Genomic DNA, 13577 nt, shown 5'->3' with positions numbered 1-13577 from the left:
CCAAGTGGGTTTTCAGAAACAAACTCAACAAGAAGGGAGAAGTAGTCAGAAGCAAAGCCAGGCTTGTTGCACAAGGCTACAATCAACAAGAAGGCATTGATTACACTGAAACCTTTGCTCCTGTAGCAAGGTTAAAAGCTATAAGGTTGCTGATTTCATTCACTGTGAATCACAACATTGTGCTTCATCAAATGGATGTCAAGAGTTCTTTCCTCAATGGTTATATTTCTGAAGAAGTATACGTTCATCAACCCCCTGGGTTTGAAGATGCTCAACATCCTAATCATGTCTTCAAGCTCAAGAAAGCTCTCTATGGTCTAAAACAAGCTCCAAGAGCTTGGTACGAGAGACTCAGTACTTTTCTTCTGGAAAATGGGTTCGTATGTGGATCCAACGCTTTTTTGCAAAACTTATAAAAATGATATTCTTATAGTTCAAATTTATGTTGATGATATCATATTCGGCTCTGCTAATCCTTCTCTGTGCAAGGAATTTTCTAAGTTAATGCAGGCTGAATTCGAAATGAGTATGATGGGAGAACTCAAGTACTTTCTGGGGATTCAAGTAGATCAACAACCAAAAGAACATACATGCACCAAAGCAAATACACCAAAGAACTTCTGAAGAAGTTCAACATGTCAGAATGTACTCCTGCTAAGACTTCAATGCATCAAACGTGCATTATGGAAGTAGAAGACACAAGCTCAAAGGTTTGTTAGAAGCTCTATCAAGGTATGATAGGCTCTCTTCTTTATCTGACTGCATCCAGGTCAGATATTCTTTTCAGTGTTCATTTATGTGCTCGTTTCCAATCAGATCCTAGAGAAACTCACTTAACTGCTGTTAAGAGAATTCTCAAATATCTGAAAGGCTCTACTAACCTAGGCTTGATGTATAAGAAAACATCAGAGTATAAGCTTTCAGGTTACTGTGATGCTGATTATGCTGGAGACAGAACTGAAAGGAAAAGCACTTCTAGAAATTGTCAATTTCTAGGAAGCAACTTAGTCTCATGGGCAAGTAAGAGGCAATCTACAATTGCTCTATCTACTGCAGAAGCAGAGTATATATCAGCTGCTATCTGTAGCACTCAGATGCTCTGGATGAAACACCAGCTAGAAGATTATCAGATCTTTGAGAGCAATATTCCAATATATTGTGATAACACTGCTGCTATCTCCTTAAGTAATAATCCTATCTTACACTCAAGGGCCAAACACATCGAGGTAAAGTATCACTTTATTAGAGATTATGTTCAGAAGGGCATACTTCTTCTGAAGTTTGTGGATACTGACCATCAATGGGCAGATATCTTCACACAGCCCTTAGCAGAGGATAGATTTAAATTTATTCTGAAAAATCTGAATATGGACTTTTGTCCTATATGAAGATGAGCCCCATCCACCAACTTATCAACATTTGGAAGTGGATATGAGTCTTTTGGGCATACCTTGTTTAAACTTGTATAATCCGTGCACATTCTCCACTTTCCATTTGCTTTTCGTACCATGACAACATTTGCCAACCAAGTGGATATTGAACTTCTCTAATAAACCGCCCCTCGAGTAATTTCTGAGTTTCTACTCACACAGCTTTATCTTTTTCCTCGCCCATCCGCCTTCGAGCCTGCGCTACGGGCTTTGCCCCTGGTTGAATGGATAACTTGTGGGATATGACGTCTGGGTGAATACCTGGAACGTCCTTGATCGTCCAAGCGAACAGATCCAAATTTGTTTTGAGCAGTTCTACCAACCGATCTTCTTGTTCTTTTGAAAGAGTGTTTCCAATTTTCAAGGCTCGCCCTGACACCTGAATGGATCTTGTCTCTTCAGCGGGCTGAGGTCTCAAGTCTTCTGAATCATCACGAGGGTCCAAGTTGAAGTCTTCGTGTGGGAAGATTTCAGAAACACGATGACTTTCCTTGGCCGCCCTCTTGCCGTATAACTCCAAACTCTGAGCATAACATTCTCTTGCCGCCTCTTGATCCACCCTTAAAATTCCAATCTTGCCATTGCAAGATGGGTATTTCCCTATCAGGTGAGCGGTCGAGATTATTGCACATACTTTGTTTAGAGTGTCCCGCCCAAGAAACACATTATATGTCGCCTTGCATGGGAGGACTAAATACTTCACTTGAAACTTCTTCACGAACTCCCCCTCACCAAAGGTTGTCGCTAACTCCACGTATCCTCTTACCTTAGCCTCGTCGCCCGTAAATCCAACCAGGAACCCTGTGTATGGCTTTGAGGCTGATTCCTTTAGGCCTAGCCTCTCAAATGCATCACCATATATGATGTTTGCAGAACTTCCTTGGTCTAAAAAGACCTTCTTAGTAACATAATTGTTCACCGGCAAAGTCACCACCACTTGGTCGTTGTCATGTGGAGTAACATGATCAAAGTCCCTAGGTGTGAAAGTGATAGGAATGTGATTCAACCAACACTCCCCTTCATAATCTTTGTGCACCGAATTCACTGCCTCTACATATCTTTTCCTTCCTTTGCTAGATAAACGCCCACCGCCAAATCCTCCGGCGATTGATGACCATGATCTAGCAGGTATACCCAAAACCTCAACTATCTCCTTGCCTTTCGAGGCCCCGCCCCCAGCGGCCTTAGCTACCTCGGGTTGCATGGGCTCATTTGATACAAAGTTTGCTAAATGCCCAGCTTTAATCAACCGTTCGATCTCTTTGCGCAAGGTCCAACAATTATCTGTTGTGTGTCCCATAGCTTTATGAAAGTCACACCACTTGGTTGTATCCACGTTCGCTGGGGGTCGCCTGGGTGGCCGTGGGTACTGAACTACATTTGTTTGCTCTACTGCTCGCAAGATCGTGCTGAGAGGGGCGTTAAACTTTGTTTGCTACCCTTGTATGGGCGTGTTTCCTCCTTGTGTCGCCTAATTTGTTGGGGTAGTTTGGGAATTTCTATGCCAAGTGTTACTTTGTAGTCCTTGCTTGCCCGACTGATAGGGTGCTGGTCTAGGTTGGCGTGGCGTTTGAGCTAGTCGTTGATCTTTTAAGCCATGCCCTCTTTCTATCGTTCACTCAGATTGGTTACGCCAGTTATCCCTATCCTATTTTTGTTTGCTCATCTTGTTCTACCAAGATGAATTCCTGCACTCTGGCGCGTAAATCCATCATGTCCTTGGCGGGCCTTCTGGTTAAGTTTTTGTTTAGCGAGCCACACCTGAGACCGTTTTCGAAGGCCGCCACACACACCTCCTGGCTGGCATCCTCCAACTGCTGAATCGAGCTATGTAAGTTTTAATGGGTTCACCCAACTGCTGACGTATGTTAAAGAGGTCAGGAGGGGTCGCTTGTTGAGTATGGTTGGCTGAAAATTGTGTTAGGAACTTTGTTGACAATCTGTGAAGTTTGAAAGAGAATACGAGGGCTGCTTGATAAACCATGTCATCGCCACGCCCTTAAACGTGGAAGGCAATAACCTGCACTTTACCGCATCAGTCGCCCCGCCAATGACCATCTTAGTATTGAAATACCGCAAATGATCTATCAGGTCAGCGTCGCCTGGATACATGTCTAGTACCAAAGTCTGCAAATGTTATGGAATCTCCACCGCAGCCACAATGGGCGCGAAAGGCTGAAAGTCCACCACATCCTCTGCATCCACACGTTGGCCACGCCTTAGGTTCCTCATTTGGTTAAGATACTCAACTTGAGCCTGCAAATGCTCATTTTGGCGTTGCACAGCCTGAATGGTGTCCAACACCTGCCTGAGTTCTGTAGAGGATGTTCCAAACGCTTGACCCTACGCATGTACGGGTGTTTCTACTTGTTGATCACCCAAGTCATCGTTATCCGAAGTAGGAAGCTTCGTTTTAAGGTCCAAGTCCGACCTTGCCGCCAAACCTGCTGGCTGCACCGGGTTCTAAGGAACTATGGTGGCGCGAGATCGCACCGCCACCGAAGCTCCATCAGAGGAAGCCTCCTGCTCTCCTTCTGGTTCAAGCTGAATCGCTTGAGCATGACTCCTACAACCACTGTGACATCCACCACCACGACGGCGTGGTGCACATCTGCCACAAGAACGTGTCTCCATGAATCTTAGTCTGCCTCTTTCACGTAAGTGGAAGAAAAACCGCTGAGTTAGAGCCACAGACGGCGTCAATGTTCTGGTCTAAGGTCAAAGAATGGATATCAAGTATCCTAATAAAACCCTAGCAGAGTAAGAGAATATGAATGATGTAAAAATAAGGGAATTATCTCATTAATGATCAAAAAGGTACCTAGTACAAGGTGAGGACCCCCCTTTTATAGTAGGAGTGGTCCTTATCTAGAATATTCCTGGATTCAGGCCTTACATACAAGGCCCAAATCCCAATGCAAATAAGACAAATACATATAATACAAGTGTGAATAAGACAAAATGAACTTGGGGCCACCTTTGTAAGTCGGGACCCACATCTTCACTCTGCGTCCATCCGCCACCCCGGATACCAGCCCAAGGGGTATCAACTTTAACGGGCAGGGCTATGGGCTCGTACTAGCCCGCCCGGTCCACTTCTAAAATTGGACGGGATATCCTAGACGACAAGCTTCCCGCGCTAACTTATCAGTAGAGTTGTTCTTGGCTCGATCAATCTGCAGCAAACTAACATCCTGTAAGCCTGCTATGATGTCACAAACACGAAATATTTCCTCCCTGTTCCAATAGCGGGTTCTATTGGTGCCTGCTTGCAAAGCATGAGCTTCCTGCGAACAATCAAACGAACACGAAATAGACCTGTGTCCAATATCAAGTGCATGGTGGAGCCCCATTTCCATAGCTAGAATTTCAGCAAGAAACGCTGATCCATAGCTATAGCTGATGGAGATTGCAGACAGCCAAGCACTGCGAGAGTCCCTCACTATTATTGCGCACCCCATCCTGCCCACTAAGGGGTTCCAACTGCCATCGACTGCAACGGTCAGGCTCGGAGTAGAAGTTGTAGTACATATACTTTCCAATTGATCAGTATGCCCCGGAAGTTGAAGAACATTACGCCAAAGGGCTTCATCTCGGAGGATGAAGCACATCACCTGGTTTAGATTGAAATCCTGCTCAACAAAAATTTCTGATTTCTCCACCGCCAGCACCACCATAAAACAGCAATAGTCAGGGTAGCGTGGCGGTGAGACAGTAACTCAACAAGCGAAGTACTAAACTCCACATGAGCATTGGTGGCCAGCAGCGCCATCCTGAAATTTCTCCATAGGTCTCGCGAGTCCGGGAAACCCCGAAACAGGTGATCTATGTCTTCAACATCGGCATCACATCTAGAGCATTCTGCATTCGCTGCAAGGTGGGAGTGAAAAATCTTAGCGTTAGTGGGCAGAGCACCATGAGCAAGCAGCCAGAGAAAGAAACAAATTTTTTCGGGAACTTTCGTCTTCCAAATTCTCCTCCATAATCCATGGCTCTCCACCGGTGGTGCTGCTATGCTATAATAGTTTGAACTTGGAGTGTACTGTCTATCTGCAGTGTGTGTCCATCGTATAGAATCGGGTTCACAGTTTATGTGAGGCACTCGAATACGCTCAATTTCTCCAATAATCTATGGTGGTAAAACAGTGTATAACACAACTAGATTCCAAGCACCTCCACTCCATAAATCAACAACCTTAAGTTGTGTGTCTGCTATATGAACGAACGAAACACGGTCACAAAGACGTCTCGTGCCCGACCAGTTTGCATAACACACAGAGGAGAGACCATCCCCTAGTTGAGGTTGAAACCCGCCACCCATATGTTCCCTGGCCTGAACAATACTCTTCCAAACATATGAGTCCCCTCTTCTAAACTTCCCCTAAAGCACAACATCAGTTTTAAGATATTTCTCTGAAATTGCTCGAACCCAGGGCTTATTGACATCATGCAGCAAATTATCTACCAATGTCTCCAACATCGAGATATTATTCAATCTTGCAGACCTAGGCCTCCCTTCTCCTTTGGTTGAATGACAACATGCCAAGGTACCAAACTCCAGACTCTATTACTCGTACCATTCTCCCATAAGAAACTACAGATCTTCTTATCCATGAAGTAAGCACAGACTTAGCGAGACAGAGCTTACCAACTCTATTCAACATGCGAGTCTTCCACGACGCAAGCCTTGCACTGATATTCTCCATGATGGGGAGGAAGAGCTCTTTCGTCACTATCCCTTTCAAGAGAGGGATACCAAGATATTTACCAAGGTTAGCCGCCCTTTTGATACCTAAGATTGAGCTCATCCTGTATTGTTGGAGCAATAGTTTTGGTACAAAACATCCTTGACTTGTCCATGTTTACTCGCATTCCAGAAGTTTTACATAAATCTTGAAGTGTATCGGCCACGACCTTCATTTGAGACTTTTTTCCTGGCAAAAAGCATAACATCATCAACAAAGAATAGGTGAGAGATGCCAATGCCTTCCTTCGTGATACGGATAGGGTTCCAAGAACCCTCATCCACTCTCTTTTGGATCAAAAGTGTTAGGCGCTCCATACACCACAAAGAGATACAGAGAGAGAGAGAGGATCCCCTTGACGAAGGCCTCGTTGGGGAGAGAAAGACTCAAGCTTAGATCCATTCCACAAGATAGAGATAGAAGCCGATTGCACACCCCACATAATCAAATCCACGATCAATGGACGAAACCCAAAGTCATGCAAGGTTGCTCTCAGGAAGTCTCAACTGACTCTATCATATGCTTTCTTCAAATCAATTTTCAATGCTACTAAACCACCCTTCCTCTTGTAGGTATGGATAGTATTCATTACGGATTTGCCTATTATGCACAAGTTTTTGTTGTGTAATGTTACACAAGGGTGCGATGTGCCCTTACCCGGTTAAAAAAAGAATTTCTAAAATTTTCATAATTTTTAACCCAATTTTTAAAATTTTAATTAAAATTGGATGTTCATCATCATGTTCTACCCAATTCCTCATCTCTCCTTCTCCACCGTCCACCTTCTCCTACATCCCACCACAACCTCAATCACCCACACTTCTCCTTCTCTTCAACACCCAGAAAACATACCATGAAGGTGGCAGGCTGTGGGTTTCGACACTGTTCTTCGGCGTTAGTACCACGCCTAGGTTGTGGCGCAAGAGAGAGGAGTGGATCTGAATCTCAAAACCACCAATTGCACCCTACCAGATTTGAATCGCACGCTCATCTCTGTCGACCTGCTCAATGAATGCCATGGGTAAAAGACTGAACTTTGGTGAAGAAACGTTGTTCATCACGGAATTTAACCACCAACAGTAGATTCGTAGCCTTCCTCGAATCAAGATTGCATGACCTGCAACTCCGGATCTTGAGGACCACCACAATCACGTCCACCATCTTCTCCGTCAAGCACTGTTCATCAATGTGAGATCTGAGGGTGAGAAGAGAGATCTAATCCATGGCAAAGGAAGGGAGGTTGAGGTTGATGTTGTGGTGGTTCGGTAACCACCAACGCCACCACACCACCCACCACCATTGCTACCACCACTCTCCACCACCACCGCCACCTCCGTTTTCACCACCGTCGTCGCCGCCACCATAACCACCGTCATCATCGCTATCGCCACTTTCATCGCTGCCACCACCACCCACCATTACTACCACCATCATCACATCACCTTTCACCACCACCACCACCTCAACCACCATGGCTGCTACCACCACATACCGTCATGACCCAGCACAACCACTACCGCCACAACCACCTCCATCCACCGCCGCCGCCACCGCCACGACCATCACTTCCAACACCACCGTCGCCGCTGCCACCACCTAAACCACTACCGCCACCACAACCCTCCACCATCGCCACCACGACCTCCCTCCACTATCGCAACCCTAACCACCAATCACCATCACCGTTGTCACCTCTACAGTCACCACCACCCTCCACCATCACAAAATGAAGGTAGAAAATTTGTGGAATCATTAATTACGTCAGACAAAAATTACAAAAAAAATGAGTACATGTTGAGTACGGCTTCATTATGTTTTACTTTTACAAATGAGTATATAATTTCAAAGTAGTATCTATCTATCTATCTATAAACTATATAAAGAGAAAGTTTTTGCAGCCTTAGGGGCAAAGCAGTAATTCAACAATTAATTTTAAAAACTATGAAAGTTGGGCATGGTTATTTTAGTAAAATTGCAATTTATTTCACTTGGATTGTATCTCAGCCATTGATTCCATTGCAAAGATTCAATCTCAGCCATGTATTCCTTTCCAACCTCTCGCATTTCAGCCGTTACTGCATCCCCATTTCAAGCGACTTTTTTTGTTGAGAGAAATTTAGTTTCACTTACTCACACTACATCACCATTGCAGCCGTTACTGATTTTTTTTCGACTTCACGTCTTCCATCCGTTTTAGTTCTTCAACCTCATTTAAAGGTGTCGCGCGTTTTTCCCTTCACAGCTTCCATTCGGGTTGCAGCGAAATTTCGAGACTGAGGCAGATGCGTTAAGTTGAAGACTTGAAGCTCCCTTGCTCTCTCCTTGATTTTCTCACAGGTACCAACACCCTAGAGGAGATGAAGCATCGTTTTCCCTTTCTGTGTCATTTTTTCTGCTTCTTTTGCTTACTGAGTTTTCATTTACTTGCAGAAACGATTTTCTTCATATGGATTGGCTAATTTCTCATAGGTATTTTTTATTTTAAAACTTTTGTTTTCTTTCAGTTTGGTTCTGTTCCAATTTTGGGAAAATTATTATGTGGCTTCATCATTTGGTTAAGGGATGTGTATAATTTTGTATTGCACAGTTTTCTTAAATTGAAGGGTAGAGTGTTCTTTGGCAGATTGAGGAAAATGACTATGGGTTCATGATATTGCAGGTGAGACAAGTGTTTTGAAGAGGGTTCATATGTTATCCGAGGTGAGAGAAGAAAGCTATTACCATTTTCCTTTTATAATGCATGTCAAAGGAAGATCACCGTATTTTTCCTTTCTAAACTCTCTTCCTATATATCTTTTCTATCTATTTCACTTTCTTGAATTTGTTTCAGAACTTTTTTTGCTAACTAAACCTGCTCGGTTTTATTGAAGAAGATAGTCAATGTCAATTCCCAGGATTTTCATGGGGTTCTTGGAGTTTGATGTGTTCTCCATAACATTTATAAGATCGATAGAGGAAATGGATTTCTGCACTAATGTTATCGGTTCATATGGTTGTATTTCTTGGTGCAAGAAATAGAAATTGGGGTTCTCCACTTGCAGTTGTTATTTTCTTTTGTCCATTCACCTTTTCTCCCCCTTCCCCTTCTTCCAGGTAATACTTTACTTAGTATAATCCTCTTTGATATACATACTTAAAGGATTGAAATATTCTATATAGTTTAACTAGAAATCACGGCACTGATTAAATACGGAATTAATTCACATATAGCCAATATAGCAACATGACTTGCATTTCACATAAGCCAGTATAGCAATTTCAGTTATATTAATTCACATATTGAATTCATGGTACTGATTATATTCAAAATTTACTATATATAGTTTAAAATCATAACATTGGGGGAAGAGTTTACCTATATGCTTTATCGTTTCAATTCTATTATGGGTAATCTATTGTTTTATGAGGATTTGCTACTCATGACAGTTACAAAGAATGATAGACTAATGAGGACAATCCACAATCTGCTCCGTTCAAATATACATTGTTGCTAAAAACTTTTTATAAGATAGGCTAGGCATTGAATATCAACAACACCAATCCTTCTATTTCAATAAAAACAACCCCTAAGTGAGAAACTTTGGAAATTAACATCATAGTGGATATAGCAACGGGGAGAAAGAGGGGCATACGACAATTCATGCATTACTAGTATGAATTTGTCCAATAAGTTTAGAGAATTATTCAGAGCCACCAGAAAGCTAAATGTGCATATGCACCTGGGACTCAAAAGAATGTTTCAGGTGAAGTCATTTGGTGGAACAATGTTTGCATGTCATTGTATTACAAGTTAGAAATGATTGTTAAAACATCATAGTAAAGTTGGCATCTCATTATTGGATTACTTTTACTTGGATATCTAAAGTACTTTGATATGAATTGCTTGACTAATTGGGTTTGTGGTTGTTTTCCTCTTATAGGTGTGAAACAACATAGATTGATTTCTGATTTCTTGTGCTTGGCTGAACAGGTAATGTGTCTCCCCATTTTGCAATGTCATCCCATGGCAAGTTATTCTGTAATTTAATTTTTGTTCTTTTAGTGAACCGGGGTCCCAAGCTCAAATGTAATGTCTAAGCTTAGGGACAGTGGATAGTGTATGAGTGAAGTGTAGAGTGAAGAAGATATCTTTTTACTAGCTCAAATTATCATCTTATAGGCCTCCTTCTTGCCCCTTGGACTTCTGGAGGTTTCTCCTCCCCATTGCCTTATAAATGTGATGGTAGTGACTCTTATGATTTTGGGGGTTATTGACGACCATTTATTGGTAGAGTTTGAGCCAAGCATGAATTTCCATGTGTGTGCAACTTGTAGTGTCTCTTTCAATCCGAGATTCAATTTCTTAAATGTTAACGGGGTATAGTTTGAGTAGTGCAGAGAATAATACAAAATATTCTGAGGCAAATGTTGGTACCTCCGAGGACACAAAACCTTTAGCTGTTTAGGAAAATATAGAATTTCTTCTTCTTACTTCTTTTTTTCTGATTTGTTTTTTGTGGTGCAGATATGAATGATGTAATAGATGGAGAGTTGTTGGGTGGATCATATCATCCATATGCTTAGGGGCGTTTTCCTCACATATGCAGCTTCATATAGCTTTTCTCAATCTGTCTGCACATGCCCACATTGTTTCGAATCCTATCCTTTCTTTTTCTTCAATTGTTGGTTCCGAATCTGTTTTTCCTTTTGTTCAATCGAACAAGTTTTTAACTTTTTTCAAAGTATTGTTTTATTGTTTCTTACTTTCAATTTTCGTTTTTTTTTTTAAGTTTTTTGTCTGTTATTTGCTTTTTAAGCTAGAAACTATGTGAATTTTTATGGTCTGCTATTTTCTTACTTCAAGTTATTTGATATTATATTATATCTCGCTATTTTATCTGTTTCTAATGATTACTATAACACCTCTCCCATTTTCCCTCATTTCGCTTTGACAACAATCGGACCCCATTCACTATGGGTGGAACTAGCAGAAGACCATGGTGACGCTCAATATCGCTTTTGAGTTTAGCGTAACCATATCTTCTACCCATTTCATACTCATCCAAATGCGATAACTTATTCAAAGATAATTTGGAGCCTTAGTTTATAACCGATATCCAACTCTATTTGCCTGATGATTTATAATTGACCCGATTTCTTCTTTATTTATGAGGTCCATTTTGAAAATAAAATGATTTATAATTGACCCGATTTCTTCTTTATTTATGAGGTCCATTTTGAAAATAAAATTCATTCAAATATTCAGACCGTAAAAGAGACATTACTCTACTTAAAATTCATATGTGTTTTGGTTGATTCCAAATATCATCACCGGGACACAATACTGATTGAGCTAGGAACATTAATATCATGGTGGTGTTGGGGCAAAAAATATGTTTAAAACTTCGAGGGATTATCACATCATTACATTGAGGTAAATAGTAAACACAAGTGAGATACCACATTTTTCACCAAAAACCTAAGACATTAGGTGTATGAATTATCTTACTTATAAAAAGCTCAAAGTTGTCATTTTCCTTCTTTGTTAAATTTACTCACACTTGATAGTGTCTTATATAATTATTTGAATAAACATAATAAAACTAACACAATTTTTTTAAAAATACTTCCCGCAATAAACAAAAAAAGAAGATTCCTCGTGCATCGCACGGGTCCAATGTACTAGTGTAATATAACTAACATGTTATTTTAAATTATTTTTTACTTTTATATTAGTATATAATATAGGTAGAAAATAATTTAAATTTTGGGTGAGGATAAGAACAGAAGAATTTTAATTATTTAGGTAAAAATATTATATTTTTTACTTTTATATCACTACATAATGACAATACCTAAATAAATTTTAATTATTTGACACCCAATTTTTTCCACAAATAGTCTACCTTCATTTTATTTTTATCTCTTTCTTCGTTTTTAATACGCTTTCTCTCTTTTCTTTATATATCTTCTTCTCTCTATCCCCTTAAAACCTAACATGAGTGTGAATGAAACTTTTTCCATATCTAAATATAAAATGCCAAACAAAAAGTATATATTTTGCACAATTTATAAGAGGTGACCATTGTTATAAAGAGATGTTGTAGGGTGCTTGTAACATCCTATTTTTCTCTTACTAAAATGACATAGTTATTATTAGGATTAAATGTGTTTGAGGTCCTTGAGATTATAAGAGGAATCAAATTGAGTCTTTGAAAAAAAAAATTCGAAATGTCATCAACACGTACTCATCTTTTTGTAATTTTTTGTCTCTTTAAATTTGAGATTAATTTTTTAACAAGTGTTGGAAGGTTGTGTAACACCCCGATTTCGGTGGCGTCACTTTAGTAACCAAAAGAAAATACTTTAAGCGGAAAAACGTGAATTATTTTTTTTCGACAATATAACTGAAGACAGAAAGCAATAAAACTCCCCAACAAAAGATAAAAGGAACTACTATACAACTATATATACATGCCTCGTGTCGGGTGACAGAAAAAGTAACGCCCGAAGGCAATATGTACAGTCCAAAATAAAGATGCTGTGTCCGCAACACTAACCTACAAAAACTGAGAGCAAGTTGGCCCAGCGGCCTAAGAAAAGACCCCCTAAATCCAACCAGCTCTCTGTGATCTCCATAGGAAACCACACAAAAGCTACCGGTAGGAAAACTACCCGGTCCCCAAAAACGGAAACATGACGGTCAGAGCATCGACACAACTCCTACACTATCCCTACCCGAGGAGCCCACACTAGCACTCGATCCTACATGCTAGCGCGGTCGTCATCCGAATCTGCATCCAGGACGACTAGATCGGCGTACTCAACACTGCCCTCTCTGTCCACCCTAATGCGCTCCCGCACTGGACTCTCGGGCTCGGGGCCCGGAACGAGATCCGCAACAACAGCAGCAGCAGTAGACGGACTAGACTCCGTCGAAGCCCCACCTACTGGCAACTCCTCAGAAGGGTCCTCATCATCTGAAGGAGATGGTGGCGGTGGAGGTACTCCCAAGCCGGGTCCACAGTGTACTCCTGGAGGCAGGTTGAAGCTCACGATGTGCCTCCTCATCACTCCCTCCGTCAAGCGTCCAAATCGGTCGACACGGTCCTCCATGATCCGACCGGTGTAGGTCGCACGGTGGCCCTCGGGATCGACCACCCATGCACCTGGGTCGTCTTGGTCAAGCATCTCGTACCTGGTCCCCCCTGACGGGCTGACCATGGTAAACCAATCCCCCATACTCATCTGACAAATGGCGTAGTCCGCCCAGACACACACAGCAGACGCGAGGGTCAACTCCAAAGAATTATATAATTAATAAAGCCAGATATAATTATAGAATAATATATACTCGCCTCTCAGGCTTATAAGTTTTGGAGTAGCTTCCTAGGGTTGCATGTATCACAATAAATATAAAGAG

General features: G+C 41.4%; 1 long non-coding RNA gene across 3 annotated transcripts; it reads left to right on the top strand.

The window, feature by feature from the left end:
• The first annotated feature begins 8273 nt into the window (after positions 1-8273).
• LOC130716669 (uncharacterized) lies at positions 8274-10917 on the top strand. 3 transcript variants are annotated; one of them, XR_009012116.1, is made up of 6 exons: positions 8274-8512; positions 8606-8644; positions 8835-8875; positions 9049-9268; positions 10096-10145; positions 10680-10917. It is a non-coding gene; the product is annotated as an uncharacterized LOC130716669 (long non-coding RNA). The 3 variants fall into 3 exon arrangements; XR_009012117.1 differs by having other exon boundaries at positions 9046-9268; XR_009012115.1 differs by having other exon boundaries at positions 8835-9268.
• The last annotated feature ends 2660 nt before the right edge of the window (positions 10918-13577 follow it).

The sequence above is a fragment of the Lotus japonicus genome, chromosome 5 (genome assembly GCF_012489685.1).
Source record: "Lotus japonicus ecotype B-129 chromosome 5, LjGifu_v1.2".
NCBI lineage: Eukaryota > Viridiplantae > Streptophyta > Magnoliopsida > Fabales > Fabaceae > Lotus > Lotus japonicus.
This window is presented reverse-complemented; position numbering and strand designations above follow the sequence as displayed.